The sequence below is a fragment of the Muntiacus reevesi genome, chromosome 4 (genome assembly GCF_963930625.1).
Source record: "Muntiacus reevesi chromosome 4, mMunRee1.1, whole genome shotgun sequence".
NCBI lineage: Eukaryota > Metazoa > Chordata > Mammalia > Artiodactyla > Cervidae > Muntiacus > Muntiacus reevesi.
In genome coordinates, this window is record NC_089252.1 from 61,154,860 (window position 1) to 61,179,702 (window position 24,843).

At 39.0% G+C, this 24,843-nt stretch overlaps 1 protein-coding gene across 1 annotated transcript in view; it reads left to right on the forward strand.

The window, feature by feature from the left end:
- The first annotated feature begins 3,142 nt into the window (after nt 1-3,142).
- The window catches only part of URGCP (upregulator of cell proliferation), a 113,251-nt gene continuing 91,550 nt past the window's right edge, over nt 3,143-24,843 (forward strand). Inside the window, exons 1-2 of the mRNA XM_065932884.1 lie at nt 3,143-3,317; nt 4,239-4,308. The gene's annotated coding sequence lies outside the window, so the exon portion shown is untranslated. The remainder of the gene's footprint in view (nt 3,318-4,238; nt 4,309-24,843) is intronic.

Here is a 24,843-nt window from a genome sequence, read left to right on the forward strand (position 1 = left end):
GTGTGTCGTAAAGTCAGTTTAATGGGTTGCAGCTCATCTAGGGTGCCAGCAATAGGGCTTGGAGCGGGGCGTGTGTTCCCTGGGCTGAGGCAGGGCCCTGGCAGTGAAAGCACCAAATCCTAACCACTAGACATGTGATCAGTGACAAAGGCCCTGGGTCTTTGGCTTTACAGAGAAGAATTGCCCCAAAGAAGGAAAGTAGTGACGCAAATAAAGGGTTTAATAGGACGAAGAAAAATACAGAACTGTGGATAGACAGACAGGCAGACTGAGAGTGAGTGACTGAGTCACACCCTCAAGGTAGTTAAAATTACTTTTATGGGGCATTTCTTTTGGGTTTCCTTTGGCCAATCATTTTGATTCTCCTGTTTCACAACCCATATTTGGTATATCTCAGGATCCACCCATGTGTGCACATGCATCTTTTAGCCAAGATGGATTATACTGTAAAGGCCCAACTTCCACCCCCTAATTGTCTTGTTCTCATCTTGGAGTTTTTCAGTGTATAGGGAATGAATCTCCAATCGCCTGGGCCTATCTACCTCCTGCCTCACAGCCAATGTACATTTTTTTTTTTTTTAGTGAATTAAAATAGAATATTTTATGTGTGTGTATGTAGATGATGATATTTATCCCCCAAACTTAGGCATTTTGAGAGTGAAAGAGGGGGTACAACTAGAAGATCAAAGGTGTAACTGAGGCTGTGACCAACCAGGACGTATGGTCATTTATATGTGAGTACTCAGAATATGAAGTGTATCACAGACATTTACATTGTCTGCCGCCGTCTTTGTCCAGAAGTCCTTAAGGATGCCCCGTGGCCTGCATGGATCACATCCATTGCAGTGTAAAGCCCTTCAAAATCCAACGTCATCCAGTCTGGCTTAGTATCAAGACTTTACTCACTGCTCCCTTGACGTTCCTTTACTTCTGGTTGCCCTCTATAAAACTTTCTTTTTCTCCTAAAGTACAGCCATCACTCACCTATAGAGTCAATTCAAGCCACCACTACCTCTCCTTGGTGTCACATGGCATCACAATACTTCTGCCTGCAAAGAACAAGTGCTCCTCAATTTTTATGAATATTTATATGTTTGTGTGAGAATATAACCCTCAGTGACAGGGAGAATTATCTCTGGATGGTGAGTTTACTAATGTTAATTTCCAGAGAATTTGCATCACTTGTATAATCTGGGGGAAAAAAGGAAAAGAAACAGAATTGTATTTAATAGCAAAGGAAAAATTCCATTTCTTCTTCCTTTTGGTAGTCTAGAGCACAGTCTTCCAAACTTCTTACATAGATTTTTAGTTTTTTTATGTTGAAGTAATTTTAGATGTACAGAAGTATTGGAAACCAGATATAACTTTGTAAAACTCTTGTGCTTTAAATAGCACCATCAAGAAAGCAAGAAGACAGCCCACAGAATGGGAGAAAATACTTGCATATCATGTATTTGATAAAGATTCAGTATCCAGAATTCTTGCCCAGATGGCTCAAGCAGTAAAGAATCACCTGCAATGCAGGAGATGCAGGTTCAATCCCTGGATCGGGAAGATCCCCTAGACGGAGAAATGGCAACTTACAACAGCATTCTTGTCTGGGGAAATCCCATGAACAGAGGAACCTGGCTGGGTACAGTCAATGGGATCGCAAAGAGTTGGATACAACAGTGTGCGTGCATGCATTCAGTATATATAAACTCTTGCAACTCAATAAAAAATATAAACTGATTAAAATAGGGAAATGATTTAGGTAGAAATTTCTTCGAAGAAGATAGAGAAATGGTCAATAAAGCACATAAAAAAGTTCAACATCTTTTCCTCTTGTGTGTGTCTTACCTCTGTGTCCAAATTGCCCCTTTTTATAAGGACTCAATAATTGGATTAGGACTCACCACACCTAATGACCTCATCTTTACTTGACATCTGCAAAGATCCAAATTTCAAATAAAGGCACTTTTCATAGGTACTGGCATTATTAGAACATCAGCACCTTTTGGGGGGCACAATTCAGCATATAATGGGATGAACCTTGAAAACATGCTAAATGAAAGAAGCTGGTTACAAAAAACTTCCATTTCCATATGGTTCCATTTATAGAAAGTGTTCAGAATAGGCAACTGTATTGAGACAAAATATATTGGTAGTTGCCTAGTGCTGAAGAGGACTAGAGGAGTTATTGCTAGTGGTTAAATTACACATGGACTTTCCAGGTGGCACTAGTAGTAAAGAACCTGCCTCCCAATCCAGGAGATGTAAGACATACGCATTCAATCCCTAGGTCAGGAAGATTCCCCTGGAGAAGGAAATGGCATCCCACTCCAGTATCCTTGCCTGGAGAATCCCATGGAGAGGAGCCTGTCAGTCTATGGCCCATAGGGTCACAAAAAGTCGGACACAACTGAAGCATCTTAGCAGGCAGGCAAAACTGTTTGAAATATAATAACAGCAATGCACAGAGTTCTTGTGTACCTTTCATCCAGCTTTTAATGTTTGCATATTACATAACTAATTAATTGAGAAAATTAACACCTATACAATACTATTTTCTAATTTACAGACTTCGTTTAAATTTCACTATCCAAACTGTCCTTTTTCTGGTCAAGATCCGATTTAGGATCCCATGTGTTTGTTTTTCCTGTCATCTTAGCCACCTGCAATCTTAGACAATTCTTTAGTTTTTCTTTGTCTTTGATGCCCTTGACACTTGAAGAGTATTGGAATACTATTTTGTAAGATGTCCCTCAGTTTGGGTTTTCTGGTTGATGAAATTAAGGTTATGCATTTTTGGCAAGACATATTACAGAAGTGATGTTGTATCTTTCTTGGTGCAGCATATTACAGGTATATGAAATTGATGTCATTACTGGTTAAGCCTGGTTATTTATCAGATTTCTGTACTATAAACTTAAAATTTTTCTTTATAAATTAATAAGTAGCCTGTGGGGAGCAAATTTAAAACTTTGCATTTACCTTATTTTTTAAAATCAGAATTTCATCCTGTAATTTTAGATTCTATTCTTGCTCACAGCATTTATTAATGTGGTATATACCTAATGGTAATTTTCTTTCTACCATTGTTAAATGTAATTCTACTGTAAGGAATAGCTGTGTCCTTTCCTCTCTATTTATTTACAGACAGTCCCTGACTTACAGTGATTCAATTTATAATTTTGTGCTTTGCAAAAGCAAAAGTTGAGGACAAACTGTACATGGAATTTTGAACTTTGATCATTTCCTGAGCTGGCGATAAGTAGTATGATAGTCTTGTGATGCTGGGGAGTGACAGTGAAGCTGTCAGCCACACAGTGGGAAAGGTAAACAACCAGTACACTGGCAACCATTCCATACATCCATTCTGGATCTTTAAGTACAGTATTCAATAAAATACATGAGATATTCAGTAGTTTATTATAGGTTTTGTGTTAGATGACTTTTTCCAACTTTAGATTACTGTGTTCTGAGCACATTTAAGATAGGCTTGGCTGAACTGTGATGTCCAGTAAGTTAGGTGTATTAAATATAATTGCAACTTATGATGGGTTTATCAGGACATAACCTCATCATGTGTTGAAGATTTGTGTTTATTTATTCAATTGTTTTATATAACTATGGATTTATGGATTTTTATTCTATCAATTTTAATCCATTAGTGTCATCATTTATTATGCTGCTCAAATTGTCCCAAATTTGGCCATTGAGACCTTGTAGGGAGCCTCTAAGATGGCCTCCAATAATACCTACCTCGTATATTCAGGTCCTTTTAAAATCTCTCCTTGGGTGTGGGCTAGATTTAGTGACATTTCTAATGAAAAGAAAAGGTGATGGGATGTCACTGCTGAGATTAGGTTTAAGTAAAAGCCTGGCTTCCATCTTGAGCAGACACTTGCTCTCGCATTCTCTTATTCCCTTGCTCCTTCAGTTCCTTGCTCTGATGGAAACCAGCTACCATATTGTTAGCTGCCCTGTGGAGAGACCCCTGTGCCATGGAACTGAGAGAGGCCTCCTAGCAATAGCTAGTGAAATACAGGTCCTTGGTCCAGCATCCCACAAGAAACTGAATCCTGCCAATACCATGTTAGTGAGCGTGGAGTTGATCCTTGGGATGATCCTGGCTGACAGTTTGATTGCAACCCCATGGGGAAGTTTGAGCCAAGGCAACCTGTATTAGTTTGCTAGGACTGTCATAAGTACCACAGACTGGGTGGCTTAAACAGCAGGAATTTGTTTTCTTACAGCTCCGGAGGTTAGAAGTACAAGATCAAGGGTCTTGCTGACTTGTGGTTTCCAGTGAGGGCTCTCTTCCTGGTATGTAGATGGCCTCCTCACTATATATTTACATGGTCATTTTTTGGTGTGTGTACATAGGGAGGGGTCTGGGTGGGGAAAGTGCTAGTTCTCTGGTGTGCTTTATTTAAGGACATTAGTCCTATTGAATCAAAGCCCAATATTATGACCTCATTAACTTTAATTATTCCTTAGAAACCCCATCTCCCAGTATAGCCACATTGGGGGCTTCAACATATGGACTTTGGGGGAAAATAAATAAAGACCAAGAAAGAAGCAACTTAGCACGACAGAAAACTTACAGACAGTAACAGCTTTACTGCAGCCAAACATGGTGGAAGAAAGTGGGCCCTTATCCCCCTCAGCACAGGTTAAGTGGGGATCCTAGACGTCCATGATAGTCTTCCTGATATGATTTCGGAAAAGGCTAAGAGGAGCTGGGATTGTCATGATCACCCAGTGGTAAGGAGACCTTTCCTCTATAGTGTTTTTGAAAGTAATGGTAGGGAACAATTGCAAGGCATTCTCCCCCACCCCCAAACTGGCACTTGGTATTAGGGTTCTCCTGAGAAACTAGAGGGAGGTGGAAAGAAGAGATTGACCAGAAACACTAAGGGCAGGAGAAGATTGGTGTCTTAAACTCAAGCATTCAGGCTTGAACTTTTGTTCTGTTCAGGCTCTTAATAGATTGGATGATATCCACCCACTTTGGGGAGGACTGTTAGCTTTTTTCAGCCCACCAATTCAAGTGCTAGTAATTGCTTCTGGAAACACAGACATCCAAAAATAGTCTTAAGCTATCTAGGCATTCTGTAGCCTAATCAAATTGAAACATAAAATTAATCATTATTATACTCTCGGAGCCAGGGTGGTGGACTTTCACCCCGACTTGGCAGAAATGGAGTGAGGTCTGCCTTTCTGTGCTGATGTCAGAGGCACCTGTAAAACAGATTTAAGTAGGATCCCAGTCACATAATGTAGTAATCAAAAATGTCCAAAAAAAAAAAAAAAAAACACACACACACACAAAAATGTCCAGGGTACAAATGAAAACCACTGATACCAAAAATCAGGACTATCTTAACTTGAGTAAGACAAGACAATTGTCTTGATACAAAGATGGGAATTATCTGACAAAGGATTAAAGCAGGCATGATAAAAATACTTTAATGAAAGTTTATGAAAATGCTTGAAACAAAACTAAAGTCTCAGCAAAGAAGTACAAAATATAAAAAATCAAATGGAAATTTTAAAACTGAACAATACAATAAAGGAAATAGTAAGCTCACTAGATGAACTCAACAGCAGAGTGGAAACAATACTGAAAGGATCAGTGAAAGTAAAGGTAAAGCAATAGAAATTAACCAGCAGAGAATAATAGGTTGGAAAAAAAAGTAAATAGAGCCCCACGGATTTGTGGTAGTATAACAAATGATCTAATATTTATTTCATCTGTGTCCTAGAGGGTGAGAAGAAAGAGGGTGGGTTGAAAAGTTATTTGAACAAATAATGGTAAAAAAAAAATTGGTGAAAGACATAAACCTACAAATTCAAGAAGCTGAGCTAACCCCCAAAAATATCTTGCCAAGATACATCATAAGTAAATTTCTGAAAACTAATGGTGAAAAATCTTGAAAGCAAAAAGAAAAAAATAACACTTTACCTATAACAGAAAAGCAATTTGAATCATAGCAAGTTTCTTACCAGAAACCACAGAGGCCAGAAAGAAGGGGCATCACATTTCCAAGTGCTGAAAACAAAGAACTGTAATTCAGAATTTGATATGCAGTGAAAATACTCTTCAGGAATAAAGGGGTTGGATATCAAGACATTCTCAGACAAAGGAAAACTAGAAGGATTTGTCTTTAGTAGATCTGCCTTATTTAAAAAAAAGTAAAAGACCTGAAGGAGGTTCTTGAATTGGAAAGGAAATGATGAAAAGAGGAAACTTGAAGCATTAGGAAAGGAGATTGAACAATACAAAGACTAAATATATTAGTTAATACAGTGGAATTTTTTCTTAAGTTTTGTAAATTGTATTTCACTGAGGCAAAACTATAACATTGTCTGATAGTAACTACCATACAATTGCACTCATTTCACATTCTAGCAAGATAATGCTCAAAAATTTTCAAGTTAGGCTTCAATAGTATGTGAACCAAGAACTTCCAAATCTACAAGCTGTATTAAGAAAAGGCATAGGAACCAGAGATCAAATTGCCAGCATCCGTTGGATCATAGAAAAAGCAAGGGAATTCCAAAAAAAATCTGCTTCATGGACTACACTAATGAACTTTTGACTATATGGATCACAATAAACTGTGGAAAATTCTTAGATGCGGATAGCAGACCACCTTACCTGTCTCCTGGGAAATCTGTTTGCAGGACAAGCAGCAACAGTTAGAATCAGACATGGAACAATGACCTGGTTCCAAATTGGGAAAGAAATACATCAAGGCTGTATATTGTCACCCTGCTTATTTAACTTATATGCAGAGTACATCATGCAAAATGCTGGGCTGGATGATTCACAAGCTGGAGTCAAGATTGCTGGGAAAAATACCAGCAATCTCAGATATGTAGGTGACACCACCCTAATGGCAGAAAGTGAGAAACTAAAGAGTCTCTTGAAGGTGAAAGAAGAGAGTGAAAAAGCTGTCTTAAAACTCAACATTCAAAAAGATTATGGCATCTGACCCCATCACTTCATGGCAAATAGAAGGGGTGAAAATGGAAGCAGTGACAGATTTTATTTTCTTGGGCTCCAAAGTCACTGTGGACGGTGACTGCAGCCATGAAATTAAAAGACACTTGCTCCTTGGAAGAAAAAGCTGTGAAAAAGTGTATTTAAAAGTGTATTAAAAAGACTTCTGTTGACAGAAGTCTGTATGGTCAAAGCTGTAGTTTTTCCAGTAACATATGGTTGTGAGAATTGGGCCATAAAGAAGGCTGAGTGCTGAAGAACTGATGCTTTTGAACTGTGCTGGAGAAGACTCCTGAGCTTCCTTTGGACAGCAAGAAGATCCAACCAGTCCATCCTAAAGGAAATTAGTGCTGAACATTCACTGGAAGGACTGAGGCTGAAGCTGAAGCTCCAATAATTTGGTCACCTTATGGGTAGAACCAACTCGTTGGAAAAGATCCTGATGCTGGGAAAGATTGAGGACAAGAGGAGAAAGGGACAGAAGGGGATGAGATGGTTAGATAGCATCACTGATTCAATGGACATGGGTTTGAGCAAACGCCAGGAGACAGTGAAGGACAGGGAAGCCTGCTTTGCTGCAGTTTAGGGGTTGCAAATATTCGGACATGACTTAGCAACTGAACAACTAATAATACAGGATCTTAAAGGAGTAAAGTTTTTTGCACTTCACTGGAACTGGTGAAATTTTGACACCAGAGGACTACGAAAGCTTACATATACATAATATAATACAAGAACTAAATAGCTACAGAAACAGATACAAAACCACTATTGATAAAATGGAGTTCTAAAAACGGTACAAGTAACCCAAAGGAATACAATAGAAAAAACAAATCCCACTGAAGTTCTCAATTCAGTTCAGTTCAGTTGCTCAGGTGTGTCCCACTCTGCGACCCCATGAATCGCAGCACGCCAGGCCTCCCTGTCCATCACCAACTCCTGGAGCTTACTCAAACTCATGTCCATCGAGTTGGTGATGCCATCTAGCTATCTTATCCTCTGTCGTCCCCTTCTCCTCCTGCCCCCAATCCCTCCCAGCATCAGGGTCTTTTCCAATGAATCAACTCTTCGCATGAGGTGGCCAAAGTATTGGAGTTTCAGCTTCACCATCAGTCCTTCCAATGAACACCCAGGACTGATCTCCTTTAGGATGGATTGGTTGGATCTCCTTGCAGTCCAAGGGACTCTCAAGAGTCTTCTCCAACACCACAGTGCAAAAGCATCAATCCTTTGGCGCTCAGCTTTCTTCACAGTCCAACTCTCACATCCATACATGACCACTGAAAAAACCATAGCCTTGACTAGATGAACCTTTGTTGGCAAAGTAATGTCTCTGCTTTTTAATATGCTGTCTAGGTTGGTCATAACTTTCCTGCCAAGGAGTAAGCGTCTTTTAATTTCATGGCTGCAATCACCATCTGCAGTGATTTTGGAGCCCCCAAAAATAAAGTCTGACACTGCTCCCACTGTTTCCCCATCTATTTGCCATGAAGTGATGGGACCAGATGCCATGATCTTAGTTTTCTGAGTGTTGAGCTTTAAGCCAACTTCTTCACTCTCCTCTTTCACTTTCATCAAGAGGCTTTTTAGTTCCTCTTCACTTTCTGCCATAAGGGTGGTGTCATCTGCATATCTGAGGTTATTGATATTTCTCCCGGCAATCTTGATTCCAGCTTGTGCTGCTTCCAGCCCAACGTTTCTCATGATGTACCCTGCATATAAGTTAAATAAACAGGGTGACAATATACAGCCTTGACATACTCCTTTTGCTATTTGGAACCAGTCCGTTGGCCCATGTCCAGTTCTAACTGTTGCTTCCTGACCTGCATATAGGTTTCTCAAGAGGCAGGTCAGGTGGTCTGGTATTCCCATCTCCTTCAGAATTTTCCACAGGTTTATTGTGATCCACACAGTCAAAGGCTTTGGCATAGTCAATAAAGCAGAAATAGATGTTTTTCTGGAACTCTCTTTCTTTTTCGATGATCCAGCGGATGTTGGCAATTTGATCTCTGGTTCCTCTGCCTTTTCTAAAACCAGCTTGAACATCTGGAAGTTCTTGGTTCACGTTTTGCTGAAGCCTGGCTTGGAGAATTTTGAGCATTACTTCACTAGCGTGTGAGATGAGTGCAGTTGTGTTTGAGCATTCTTTGGGATTGCCTTTCTTAGGGATTGGAATGAAAACTGACCTTTTCCAGTCCTGTGGCCACTGCTGAGTTTTCCAAATTTACTGGCATGTTGAGTGAAGCGCTTTCACAGCATCATCTTTCAGGATTTGAAATAGCTCAACTGGAATTCCATCACCTCCACTAGTTTTGTTCATAGTGATGCTTTCTAAAGCCCACCTGACTTCACATTCCAGGATGTCTGGCTCTAGGTGAGTGATCACACCATTGTGATTATCTGGGTCATGATGATCTTTTTTGTACAGTTCTTCTGTGTATTCTTGCCACCTCTTCTTAATATCTTCTGCTTCTGTTGGTCCATATCATTTCTATCCTTTATTGAGCCCATCATTGCATGAAATGTTCCCCTGGTATCTCTAATTTTCTTGAAGAGATCTCTAGTCTTTCCCATTCTATTGTTTTTCTCTATTTCTTTGCATTGATTGCTGAGGAAGGCTTTCTTATCTCTCCTTGCTATTCTTTGGAACTCTGCATTCAAGTGGGAGTATCTTTCCTTTTCTCCTTTGCTTTTTGCTTCTCTAGCCCAGCAATAATTACATGAAATGTAAATGTTTGAATATACCAACTAAAAGAGGGACAGAGTAGGTAAAAACAATACCCTACTCTATGCTCCCCAGCAGAAACTGAGTTCAAAATGAATAGTATGTTGAAGGTTGTTGTTGAGCCATGAAAGACACCAGGATTCTTGGCCTCTGGAGGAGAGGAATTCAATCTGGGGCCAATGACCAGGCTTGGTCACTCAGATTTTTTGTGTAATAAAGTTTTATTAAAGTATGAAAGAGATAGAGAAAGCTGACAGAAGGGGGCAGAAAGAGTGCCCCGCTGCTAGTCTTTAGCCAGATGTTATATAGCTACTAGCAGTCTGCTAATTAGAGAAGGGAAATGTCTCAAAACTCAGAGATTGGCACCAGGGCCCTCACCCACAACATGCGTTTTGAGATAACATTGGCACAAGGAGAGTTGTCCCGGGCTGTAAAATGATTGGTAAGAATCTTGAAGAAAGGCAAGTTTCCAAGCAAATACGTTCTCATTAACATAGCTTAAGAGAACACTTGCATGAGTAAAACATACTGGTTTGTCAAGTGGGTTCTGAGTCTTAGTGGAACAACTCGAAGACAGAGTGTAGGGTGAATACATAGTTTATTAACATAGCTTAAGACAAACGTTTCCATAAGAAAATAGCATTGGTTAGCTCAAGGTTTGAGAACAGTTAAGTTCAGGTGGAACCAGGTGTCTTTATGGCAACACAGAATTTTAAAAGAAACCTTTTTAAACATTCATATAGAGAAGGGGGAAAGAAACAAACACTTGTTTGTTTCCTCCTGCTACTTAAGAAAGAGATAAAAAATGTCTGAGCCTATTTCTTCCATTTGGAGACACTTGGCCTGCCTTCCTTACCCTCTCATTCCCCCCTTTTCTTTTAGGAGAATTATGTTGCCTAGGGAAAGGGGTGTCATTCTCATTCTGTAACTGATTCCAAGCTAATAAGAGGTGTCTTCCCTAAATTGGTGAGGCAAGATACTCTCCTAACCCTCATATTGAAGGTCTCTGATCCAGGGACCCAAGTAACAGTTGAAGAGAGCTGCCACAGTCTCAGGAGTTTGAGCAACCATTTGTAACTTAAAAGCTGTCATGCAACTAGAAACAAATCCAGCTACACAGTTACAGATGGAGGGAGAAAACAGGAAAAACAGAGCAATCGAAATCATTACAATTAGGATAGTTTTCCACCATGGAAATCTCCCAAAGTGAGGCAATTGAAGCTTCAGGAGTATCCATAGCCTCAATCATCTTGTTCATGAGTTTAGTAAAATGAGTAAAATTAGTGCTCATATCAGGTATATATGTACAGCACTGGGTATGAATAATGGCACAAGTTCCTCCTTGTGCAGCTGTCAGAATAAGGACAATCTATTTTGTAAAACCACGTTTCTAATTTGTATTTGTTCAGCATTAAGAGCTGAAATAGCTTTTTGAGAATCTTGTAAAGCCTGGTGAGTAAAGTTGGAGCATCCACTTGAAGTGTAACATCTGTAGTTCCCAGAGAGGGAACAAATACTGCAGCCAAATAATCATACAGTGAAATACAGACCTTGCCCAGTGAGTTCCAAGATGTGGTAAATTAGCAGGCTTCCCCAGAAGCTCTGAGAATATGAAGCCCTGAGTAAAAGCTAGACCTAGGGTGCATCTCCCTATCCAGCCAGGAAGAAGCCGTGCCCACAGGTAAGAGCCACATATCCAGTAGGTCCCATTTGGAGCAAGCCAGCGTGACTGAGGTATCCAGTCCCAACTAGTGCCTGGCCAGGCAAAGGGAGGGCCTGAACTGGGATTGGAAAACACGGGAATGATTACGTTGCATATTTACTGAGGCAAAAATCTCAATTGTTTCCAATCATCATAATTAAGTTGTTGGCTAACTTCTGGAGATGGCTGTATTTGTTCCAAGCATATGGGGGCACTAGATATTAGATGTCCCTTTTCAGGAGTTAGCCATATGACTTCGTCCCATGTTTGGTAAACGTCAGGTAAAAAGCCACCAGATCTAGACCCATTTACCTTCTTATGTGTAGCAGAATAGTCATTAAACCAACACAGTGTATAATCAAAATTAAAAGTCACATGTCCATCGCTAAAGTACAAAATGTTGCACTTTTTTTAGGATCGTTAGATGTCATCACATTAAGAAGAGGCATCACATATGATTGTTGTTGTCAAAGGTATTCACAGACTTGGAGAAAGTCTTTTCCTTGAAATGGAGATGCCCACTACAGGAAGCCTTCCACTGATGAAGAGGGGAGCGCTCCACAGACCCAGCAGTTAGATCAATTGTGGATTGCAGCATAGGAGGGAGCCCAGGACAGGAAGTCATTGTCTTGGGGATCAAATGGCAGACTCAGGATTTTTGGAGTCAACAGAAGCAAGCTCACATAGATTATCAGGCTCATCTGAAAAACACAAAGTCAGAACCTACAAAGTAAAGACATAAAATGACATCACTTAGTTCTGGTCAGGGCACCACCTCTTAAATCAAGTGTGATGCACCTGGGAATCAATTCCTGGCACTTTGACAACTATGGGAGAAGAAAGAATAACCTGGTAAGGGCCTTCCCAGAGGGACTCAAGGGATTGGCTCCAAGATCCTAATGTTTTTATCAAGACCTCGATTCCTGGTTCAAATAGAGGCTTGCTTGACTCAGAGGAAGGGTCAGGAGTCACCTCCTGGAGTTCCGCTAATGCTTGTTGAAAAGCTGAGAGCTGAGTTACATAATTAGTTAATTCCAAGGCTTCAGGTTCTATAACAATGATTGTGTGTAAGAAAAGCCTTCCATAAATTCATTCAAAGGGGGACAGCCCCTCCTTTTGGGGGGCAATTTGAGCCCTCATTAAAGCTATGGGTAGAACTTTTATCCAATTGTCCTGCGTCTCTTGAGTTAATTTGCGCAGATGTCACTTAATAATGTTGTTAGCATTTTCAACCTTTCCTGAGGATTGGGGTATCCTGAAACAGTGTAAGTGATACTCTATTCCTAGACCTTTAGACACCCCCTGAGTTACAGCAGCTTAAAGGTGGAGCCATTGTCACTCTGAAGGCTCCATGGCAGCCCAAACCTGGGGATAATTTCATGGATTAAAATTCTTTAACCTCTGTAGCCTGTCACTATGACAGGGAAAAGCCTCATCCATCCAGTAAAGGTATCCACCCAAACTTGTAAGCAAGAATATCCATTTGCTTTTGGCATATGAGTAAAATCAATTTCCCAGTCCTCTTCAGGATATTTTCCACTTCATTGTAACCCAGGATTTTGTTAGCTTTTCAGTCTTTGGGTTATTTTTCTGACAAGCCTCACATCTTTTGATAATGTTCTTTAAAGTTTTCATTACATTTCACCTTCAAACAAATGAAAAGCCTTCTGTTAAGTACTCTCTACACCTAAATGAAAACTCTGCTGTAAACCCTTAAGAATTTTCCATTGAGCATTTTCAAGAATTATTAATTGTCCATCCTTTGACTGTAAAAATCCTTTATCAGTAATCTTTCTCCTCTTTTCTAATATCTTTCTAATTCTTCCTCAGTATATTGTGGCTTTTCCTGTTCCACAGGACTTGTCCAGATCAAAGGTGTCTTCAGTGAAGGGGTTTCGCAAAGTGCCACTTTTCTGGCTTGACAGTCAGCCAGCTGATTACCTTCAGCTACTTTACTCTCGTCCCTGCTGTGCCCTTTGCAGTGCATAACAGCTAATTCTTTAGGACAATATATAGCAGTTAAAAGTCTCTCAATCTCTCTGAAATGCTTAATAGGTTCTCCTGTTGCCATTTTAAACTGTCTTTCCATATTGCAGCATGAGCATGTAAAGTCAAATAAGCATACTTAGAGTCAGTGTAGATATTCACTCGCTATCCTTTACTTAACTCTAGAGCTCAGGTCAGAGCCACAAGCTCCTCTAACTGAGCACTCATTCCCTGGGGTAGAGATTTTGCCTCTAAAACCTGTTCAGCCACCAGCACGGTGTAACCTGCTTAACACTTCCCATCCCAAACAAAAGAACTGCCATCTGTAAATATTTCCATATCTGGATTGTCCAATGGGGTATCCATCAGATCTTTCCGAGCTGCATAGTTTAAAGTTAGAAATTGGAAACAATTGTGATCAAGTGTTTCATTTCCCTTTTCAGGAAGGAAAGTGGCAGTATTTAAATTTCCGCTAACTTTAAGCTTAGTTTTTGGTCCTTGGAACAACAAGAACTGATATTTAAGAAGCTTACTGTCTGTCATCCAAGTATTAACCTTACAGTTTAACAGTCCACTCGCCTCATGAGAAGTCAGTACGGTAAGATTTCACCCATTAATTATTTTGAGGGATTCAGGTGTTAATAAATCAGTTGCTTTAATTACTCTTAGTGTGGCCACCTACGTGACACTACATCTGATTGTCTGCTCAGACACGCTATAGGTTGCTGGTGAAGCCCTTGCGGTTGTGTCAAAACTCCCAAGGCCATACCTTTTCTTTCAGTGACAAATTAAATTCTGACCCTGTGGGCAAGCTCCAAGTGGAAGCTTGCAAGATAGCAGTCAGAAGAGCCTTAAAGGCCTTTTGAGTATCTGGAGACCAAACCAGTTTGTCAGTTTGGGCTTGTTGAGTTTCAGTTAGAAATTTATATAAAGGCTGGGCAAGTTCCCCTAACCCGGAATCCAAATGCAGCAGTAGCCTGTGATTCCTAAAAGTCCTCTCAGTTGTCTTAAAAGTCATAGGTAGGGGATGATTTCAGCAATATGTGAATAGCCCCTGCTCCTTTAAATTCTCAATGATGGGTTTTAACCCTTCCTTAACCTCAGGTATCAGTAGGTAGTGCTTTTTATGTGGAAATAAATGTGGGCCTTTGAGCTTGACCACTATAGGAATAGCATTTTGTGCTTGTCTCACAGATTTTCCACCAGCCCACACTCTAGGATTTACATTTTGTTCACTTAGAGAGAAAGGGAGGGCTCCATATTCATGAAAACAGAGGCACAGACCTTGCTCAGTATATCCCTCCCCAAAAGGGGTGAGGAAGACTGCCATGATCAGAAATTCGTGTGACAATAGCACAAAGTTCCAGTTGCAGCTTAGAGGACGACTGAAATAATAACCTTTGGCTTGTCCAGACAGTCCCATTACAGAAGCAGACTGGGGTGGGCCAGGGACTTCAGTAAGCACAGAGTAAGTTGCCCCAGTGTCTAAAAAGAAATCGAGGGATTCCCCCCCCCCCGCCCCCCAGTTATTAATACCTGGGGTATTACTCAGGGGTAATTAGTATGAGAGCTTGTGTGGGGACCCCTGGGCACCTTCAGTCCTGATTGTCTTGAGAATCTGACCCCTGAAACCTATGCCTCTGGGGGCAGTCTCTTCTCCAGTGTGGTCCCTTCCAGAGAGGAAATGGAGCCAGGGGTGGCTTAACTGCCTGAGGGCAATCCCGCTTGAGGTGCCCCTCTTTTCCACAGTAATAGCAAGCCCATCCCTTTTCACCTGGGTCCCTCTGGGCATTTTTCTCAGGCTGTTTAAGAACGGTTCTGACAGCCATTACAAGGGCTTCTGCCTGTTTGTTTGTCTTTTTCTGCCTATTTTTCTTTTCCCCGTAATCCCTGCTGTAATAGACTGTCTGAGTCAGTTGCAGCAGATTATCTAAAGACTGATTTGGTCCATACACCTGTTGTAATATCTTATGACTCTTCTGAGTCTTAAGCAGAATCGACTTGAAGACAGAGTCTAGGGTAAATACATAGTTCCTTAAAATAGCTTAAGACAAACATTTCCACAAGAAAAAAGCATTGGTTAGCTCAAGGTTTGAGAACAGTTAAGTTCAGGTGGCACCAGGTGTCTATGGCAACACAGAATTTTAAAAGAAACCTCTTTTTAAGTTTGTATAGAGAAGGGGAATAAAATCTAGCACTTATACTTTGTTTCCTCCTGCTGCTTAAGAGAGAGATAAGAAATGTGTGACACTTGCAACCTGTGTTCTCCATTTGGAGACACCTGGGCTTCCTGCCTTTTACCCTCTCATATGGATAGGTTGAAAGGAAAAAGATGGCAAAAGATATGCAATACAAACATTAATCAGAAAAGTGCATTAGCAGATATATTAATGTCAGATAAAGTAGACTCTAGAGCAGAGAAAATTGCTAGGGTCAGAGAGGGGCATCTCATAAGAATAAAAAGGCCAGGCTGTCAAGAAGACAGGACAATCATAAATTTGTATGTACCAAACAACAGAGCTGCAAAACACTTAAAGCAAAATGGATAGAGCTGAGAAGAGAAATAGACAAATCCATGATTATAGTTGGAGACCTTAGTGCCTCTCTTTCAATAATTTAACTACATGGAAATCTGCAAGGATATATAATAACTGAACAGCACCATAGTCAACAGGATGCAGCACACATATGTGCACACACACATTTTCCATTTCTCCTGTGGATAGTTTACCAAGACAGATCACTTACCATCATAGGACCATAAAACAGACTTCAAGATATTCAAAATACTTGAAATCATACTGTGTGTGTTCTCACCACAAAGGAACCAAACTAAAAGACAATACCAGAAAGATAATAGGAAAATCTCTGAATAGTTGGAAACTAAACAACAAATTGTTGAATAATCTTTGCATCAAAGAGGAAATCTCAAGAGAAACTAAAAACTATTGAACTAAATGAAAATGAGAGTAAAACACCCAGTTGAGTGGACCACAACTAAAGTAGTGTTGAGTGAAAAATTTATAGCACCAAATTCTTACATTAGAAAAAAGGGAAAGTTGGGACTTCTCTTATGCTCCAGTGGTTAAGAATTTGCCTTCCAATGCAGGGTGCTAAGGTTTGATCACTGGTCAGGAACTAAGAGCCCATATGCTACAGGGTGACTAAACCTGCATGCCACAATTGGAGAAAGCCTGTGGCTCCAACAGAGACCCAATGCAGCCAAAAATAAATTTAAAAAAAATTTTAAGGGAAAGTCTCAAGAAAATTATGTAAGCTCTCACCTTAGGATCATATAAAAAGAAGAGCAGGGTAAACCCAGAGGTGCAGAAGTAGGAAAATAATGAAATTGAAACTAGAAAAGCAATAAAGTAAACAAAAGATGGTTCTTTGAAAAGACCAATAATATTGCCAAACAACACAAATTAGCAGATATCAGAAATGAAATGGTATATTACTATAGATCTTGTGGATGTTAAAAGAATAATAAGGAAATATAAACAATTTTACAAATTTGACAAAAGCAAATAGACTAGTTCTTAAAAAATTCACCTAATATGAAATATATAATTTTGTAGTTCTAGAAATATATTGAATTTTTAATTTAAAAATGCCCAAGAAGGGACTTTCCTGGTGGTCTAGTGTTAAGACTCTGAGCTTCCAATGCAGGGGCATGGGTACAATCCCTGGTCAGGGTACCAAGATCTTAAACATGTTGCATGGCATGGCCAAATAATAAATTATTCAAACATTTTAAAAATAAAAATGAAAACTTCCAGGAAAGAATCAGATGTTTCAGTGGAGAATTATACCAAACATCTAAAGAAAAAGCAATCCTACTCATTATCAACCAGAAAACAGAAAAGGAGAAATTCCCCAACTCATGTTACAAAGACCACCACTCAAGAAAGGAAAACAGATTAATAGCTCTCATGAAAACAGGTGTAAAAATCCTCAAAGAAACATTAATAAGTGGAACTCAGCAATATATAAAAGAGCTATGGAATTCTGGGGAGATGACAGAGTATAAAGTGTCAGGAACCTGTCTTTCCTAGACAGTTATACTGGCAGAATCTGCTTGATATAGCTATGTTGTAACTCTGGAGTCTGTTCAGACTTGCAGCTTCAAGGAGAAGGTTTGAATGGGAAATTGCAGTTAATTTTGGTCAATTTCAGCAATGGCTACCCATCCTCCACTTATATCTCTGAGACAGACAGTTGTTCGTTTCTACCAGGAGCAGTTTATATGCAGCTTGCTGACCCAGGGTGGACAGTAAGGACTCTGTGCTCTGAATATCAGGGATCTGTTTTCTGATTGCTGATTGCTGCTTCTGATAATGGAAATGCAGACTAAGAGCTGGGCAGTCATTGCTGCACCACCACTCCCATTGTTGCAAGCCCCTTGCTCTATAGCTTAAGCAACTTCCAGGAGATTTAAAGAGCTGGCAATTTTCTCTCCATTTTTATTTATCTCTTTTCTTCATTTTGGGAGTCAGACATTAAAGGACTAAGACATTTAAAAGCAACTACATATGCATGTTACCATACATGCCTAAGGAAATAACACAGGCTCAGAAAGATCTGATAAGACCTTAAGTTTATACGCCAGGCAGATCCCTGGGAAAGAGATCATAAAACAATAAAAATATCAGTAAAATAAACAAAAGCAAAAGGAAATCCCTTGAGAACTGGAACAATCTGATTTCCAGACTTATTCCATTGCTGGACTCAATTATAAAATTTTTAGAAAAAAATATAAGATGTGCAAAGAAACAGGGGAAAAAAATCTCTATTCCAAGGGAAAAAATCAACAGAAACTGGTGAGAAAGGGCAGATAGCAGACACAATAGACAAAAAATTGGAAAAAAGTGTCTTTAAGATGTTCAGATAACTAAAGCAAGACATGGAGAAGGTCAAAAATGATGTATGAAGAAAATGGAAATTGAATAAAGAGAAAATATAAGAACATACCAAAAAGAAATTCTGAAACTGAAAAGTACAAGAGCTTGAATAGAAAACTCATTAGATGGCAATCAACACAGATTTGAGTAGGAGAAGAATCAGTGAATTAGAAGATAAAGCAATTGAAATTGTCAAGTATGGGGAACAAAGAATAAAGCGTGAAGGAAGGTGAAAAAAGCTCAAGTTCCAATCTGTGGAACGTCTTCCAGAGGATTAAACATGCATTATTGGGAGTTCCAGAAGAAGAGAGAAACAGGAGCAAAGGGAAAGAAAGAATGCCTAAAAACTTCCCAAATTTGAAGAAACACCTGAACATAAACACTCAAGAACCTTAATGAATGCCTAATCAGAATAATTCAAAGAAAGTCATGTGGAGACACAAAAGTTGTTGAAAGTAAAAGAAAATCTTGAACAGCAAGAGAGAAGTGACCTGTCACATAAAAATGATCTTCAATAGGTTATAATCAGATTACTCCCTTGGTACTTTGGAAACCAGAGGTCAGGGTTGATATATTCAACCCTGGTATACAGTCAACCTGGTATATATTCAGTATATACCAGGGTTGGTATATTCAAAGTGTGTGCTGAAGAAAAACTCTAAAAAGTGTCAATCAACAATCCTATATCTGTCAAAAGCTGTCCTTCAGAAGGGAGGGAAAAATTAAACCAAAACCTAGCACAAGGAATAAATAATAAAGATTAGAACAGAGATGAATGAAATATAAATTAGAAAGATTATAGAGAAAATAAAAGAAAGCAAAGGATTTTTTAAAGAACATGTAAAATAAATTTTTACCTAGATAGATTGAAGAAAAAAAAAAAAGAGGCTTCAGGATAGATGGTGAAGGCAGAAGCACCACAAGTCTGTCTACCCAACTCGACAACAACTGGATCAGCTAAATTATCTTATGAAACTATTGTGGAGCTCTGGAGTCTGTTGAACACAAGTAACTTTTATGGGAACACTGGATGGTAAATTTTATGTCAATAATCAACATTTGGCACAGTGGCAGCTACCAATTCCCAACATACAGTTACATGGAAGGCAGCTGCAACTGTGCTCCTGAAGCGGCTTGCACCCAACTTGTGAGAGTCAGGGTGGGCAACAAGTACCCTTTCTTTCAAGTATCAGGGATCTCTGATATGATTGGTGATTGCTACTTCTGATCAGAGAGGTGCAGATAAATAGAGCTAGAGGAGAGCCATTGTGGTTGCACCTCTTCCCATTATTGCAAGCTCCTACCCCTCCTGGCTCAAGTGTCTTCCAAGATACTTAAAGAGCCAGAACTCTTCCTCACAGCTTCATTTTCAGATTTTTGTCTTTTGAGAGACAGGAATTCAAGACCAGACTATTAAAAAAACAACTGCATATGTGGATAAAATTAGAAGGTGATTGCAAATGCCTAAGAAAATTCTGAGAAAATACATAAGCTCTTGACTTTGCACCTTAGGCTGATTCTCAGGACAGAGACAGTCAACAGCAGTCAAAAACAACAACAGCAAACTCTTGGGGAAGGGGGAAGAATCTGATTTCCAGAGCTACAACATTATTACATTCAAATGCCCAGTGTTCAACAAAAACATCACAAGACATACAAAGAAACAGGAAAGTGTGACCCATTCAAAGGAAATAGTGTATATCAATGAAATCTGACCCTGAATAGAGTTTATGGCAGAAGAGAGGCAAGATGGCATAGGTAGGAGAAGGTCTTGAGATCACCCTTTTAATGGAAACACCCAAATCACAAATAACTGTTGAAAAACTATGGACAAAAAATGCTGGAACCTACCAAAAAAGATAACCCACATCCAAAGGTAAAGAAGAAGCCACAAGGAGATGATAAGAGGGGCACAATCACAATAAAATCAAATCCCAAACACACTGGTGGGCAACCCACAAACTGGAAAATAGTTATACCACAGAAGTTTTCCCACAGGAGTGAAATTTCTGAGCTCTACATTTGGGCATCTCAGCCTTGGAGTCTGGGAATGAGAGGAATAGCCCTCGGAGAGATTAGCTTTGAAGACCATTTGGATTTGGCCATAGGACTTCCACAGAACTGGGGGAAACGGAAACTCCACTCTTGGAGGGTGTTGTGTGCACCAGGACCTAGGGAATATAGCAGTGACCTGATAAGAGACTGGGCCAGACTTAGCTGCAAGTGTTATAGGGTCCCCTGCAGAGGCAGGGGGCCTCTGTCATGTACTGTGGGGAAAGGGAGACTGGTAGAAGTGACTCTGTCAAGTGTTGATTGGCATGGGCCCTCTAGGAGGCTGCCATTTTTTCCCTAAGACCTGGCCCCACCCAACAGCCTGAAGCTTCCAGAACTGAGGTGCCTAAGGTCAAGGAACCAACAGAGTGGGGACATAACCCCACCCATCAGCAGAGAGGCTGCTTAAAGTCTTCCAGGATAAATAGCTGCCCAATAATGAACACACACCCAGACATGATCCTACCTACCAGAGGGATAAGACTGAATGCCACCCACCAGTGGGCAAGTACCAGTCTCTCCCACCAGGAAGCCTCAGCTATGGGTGGCAGACAACAGAAGCAAGAACTACAACCCTGCAGCTGCAATGTGCAACTGCAATCACAGAAAGTTAGACAAAATGACACAGCAGAGGAATATGTCCTGATAAAGGAAACTGATAAACCACTAACAGAACAACTCAGAACAGACTTAAGAGCAGTGGAGATAGGCAATCTATCCAGAAGAATAACTGAGGTGGATCTAGCCAAAAAAGAATTCAGAGTAATGATATTAAAGATTATCTAAAATCTCAGAAAAAGATTGGAGGCACAGACTGAGAAGACACAAGAAATATTTAACAAAGATCTAGAAGAACTAAAGACCAAACAAACAAAGGTGAACAGTAAAATAAGTGAAAACTACACAAGAAGGAAACAATAGTAGAATAATTGAGACAGAAGAGTGGATAAGTGACTTGAAAGGCAACTTGGTGAAAATCACTGCTATAGAACAGAATAGAAAAAAAAAAGAGAGAACAGTCTAAGACACCTCTGGGAAAACATTAAATGCAGAAACAATCACATGATAGGGGTCCCAGAAAAAGAAGAGAGAGAAAGGGCCTGAGAAAATATTTGAAGAGATAATAGCTGAAATATTCCCTAACGTGGGAAAGTAAACAGTCACCCAAGTCCAGGAAGTGCAGAGTCCCAGCCAGGATAATGCAAAGGAGGAACACATGGAGACATATAGTAATCAAACTGACAAAAATTAAAAACGAAAACCTTTTTGTTTTAATTTTAAAAGTTTCATTTAATTTTTAAAAATTAAAAAAGAAAAATATTAAAAGCAACAAGGGAAAAACAACAAACAATACATAAGGGAAACCCATAAAGTTATCAGCTGATTTCTCAGCAGAAACATTGCAGGCCAGAAGAGAAAGGCACAATACATTTAAACTGATGAAAGGGAAGAAACTGCAACCAAGAATACTCTACCCAGCAAGGTCATCATTCAGATTTGACAGAGAAAGCAAAACCTTAACACAAAAATGAAAGCTAGGAGAATTCTGCACCTCCAGACCAGCTTTGCAGCAAATGCTGAAGGAACTTGCATTGAACCAGCTAGAATATATAAGATATAAAATGTCATAATGCAAACATAGAAGGGTTAAGTAAACAACATGAAAAATACTAAAAACTATTGCTTTAATAAATGTAAAATGTCAAGACAAGATTACTACTGATCAAACCACATTTCGAATATACAGTTTTGGATGCCAAAGCATAAGTGAGATATTAAAAAATCTTGTGAGCAGAGGAAAGATTTCCAGAAGATTAAAGAGTAGAAACTATGTCATGGTGGTAACAATGGGAGTGAAAGCAATCATAGTTGTGTAACCAGAAGAGAAGAGCAAAAACTTAAAACAATCATGTGGAAGAATTACAATTTTTCTTGTGACATAGGAAGGATAAAACAGAGTAGGTTTCTTTGTTTTTCTTTCTGAGGAAACTGCAGCTAAGGACGCTGAGTCAATTGTATTATTCAGCTTATAACTTCTTATTGGTCTTTACAGTGATTTATTCTCTTCATCATCATAACATGACCCATTCTAACGCTATTCTATAGGCAGTTTAATGAAAATAATTTTTCTGTTTTCAAAAAATATATATTAAGTAGTGTTATATACAATTCTGTTATTAAACATTTTTCAAGTTTTTTTGTTTCTAATAATTATTTGCTATGCTATGTATATATCTAAAGTTTTGTTCTCAGCTGCTGTGTAATGCCCCATGGAGGCTATGCACCATGCTTTATCTCTCTGGCCCCTGAATGGTAGATTCAAAGATTGTCTTAGGTCTCAATTCCCCACAGCACCATCATAGGTAAAGCCATGAAAACCATTTTTTGTACATGTCCTTTTACAAAATGTGTGAGAATTGAGTTGAGTTATACACCCAATAATAGAATTGTAGTGTCAAAGGGTGTAAAAGAAAATGAAGTAGAGATAGCGAAAATGACAGAAAAGATCAATGAAGCTAAAAGCTGGTTCTTTGAAAAGATAAACAAAATTGATAAACTTTCAGCCAGACTCATCAAGGAAAAGAGGGAGAGGGCTCAAATCAATAAATCAGAAAGGAAAAGGGGGCATTACAATGGACAACACAGAAATTAATAGGAAATTCATAGGATCACAAGAGACTGGCACAAACTCCTATATACAAATAAAATGAACAACATGGAAGAAATGGATAAAGTCTTGGGGACCTTCAATCTCCCTAGACTGAAGCAGGAAGAAATAGAAAATATGAACAGACCAATCATAAGCTGAAATTGAAACTGATTTAAAAACTTCCAAAAACAGTCTAGGAAGAGCTGACTTCACAGGTATGTTATATCATACACTTAGAGAAGAGTTCTAAAACTATTCCAAAACATCTCAGAGAAAGTAACACAGCCAAACTCATTCTATGAGGCCACCATCACCCTGATACCAAAACCAGACCAAGATAACACAAAAAAGAGAAATACAGGACAGCATCGTGGATGACCATACAGACAAAAATCTCAACAAAATTCTAAGAGAGTCAACAATACATTAAAAGGATCATACACCTTGATCAAGTGAGATTTACTCTAGAGGTGCAAGATTTTTAATATTCCCAAATCAGTCAGTGTGGTCACCACATCAGCAAGTTGAAGAATAAAATTCATGTGATCATATCAATAGATGGAGAAAAAACTTTTGACAAAATTCAATATATATTTATAATAAAAAAATCTCCAGACAGTAGGCATAGAGGGAATATACTCAACATAATAAAGGGCATATATGACAAGCCTATAGCTAACATCATATGCAATGGTGAAAAGCTTAAAGCAGTTTCTCTAAGATCAGGAATGACAAGGGTGTTCATTTTAACCACTCTTATTCAACATAGTTTTGGAAGCTTAGCCATGGCAATCAGAGAAGAAAAAGAAAGGGACTCCAAATTAGAAAAGAAGAATAAATCTGTTACTGTTTGCAGATAACATGGTACTATACATACAAAATTCTAAAGATGCTACCAGAAAACTATTAGAGCTCATCAGTGAATTCAGTAAGGTGGTAGGATTTAAAATTAATACAGAACTCTGTTGCATTTCTAGAGACCAACAACAAAAGAACAGAAAGAGAAATTAAGGAAACAATTCCATTTACCATATCAAAAATAACAAAATACCTAGGAATAAAACTACTTAAGGAGGGAAAACACCTGTACTCCAAAAACCATAAGATGCTGATGAAAGAAATTGAAGATGACACAAACTAAAGATATATCTTATTCTTGCTTTGGGATATTTTCAAAATGACTATATTACACAAGATAATCCATAAATCCAATGCAATTCATATCAAATTGCCAATGGCATTTTTCACTGAACTAGAAGAAAAACATTTTTTAAATTTTTTGGATACCCAAAAGACACTGAATAGCCAATGCAATCTTGGGTAAGGAAAACAGAGCTGGAAGAATCAGGGGCCCTGACTTCTTACTATACTACAAAGCTACAGTCATCAAAACAGTATTGTACTGGCACAAAAACAGAAACCGAGATGAAAGGGACAGAATAGAAAGCCCAGAAATAAACGCACAAACCTGTTGTCAACTAACTATGACAAAGGAGGCAAGACTACACAAGAGAAAAGACAGTCTCTTCAATAAATGGTGCTTAGAAAATTGGACAGCTGTGTAGAAAAGAATGAAATTAGAACATTCTTTAACCCCATACACAAAAACTCAAAATGGATAAAAGGACTAAACATAAGAATGGATATACTCTAAAACACTTAAAGAAAATATTGACAGAACACTCTGACAGAAATTACAGCAATATCTTTTTCAACCCAACTCCTAGAGTAAGGGAAATTTTAAAAATTAACAAATGGGACCTAACCCATCTCAAAAGCTTTTGCACAGCAAAGGAAACCATAGTCAAACTGAAAAGACACTGCACAGAATGGGAG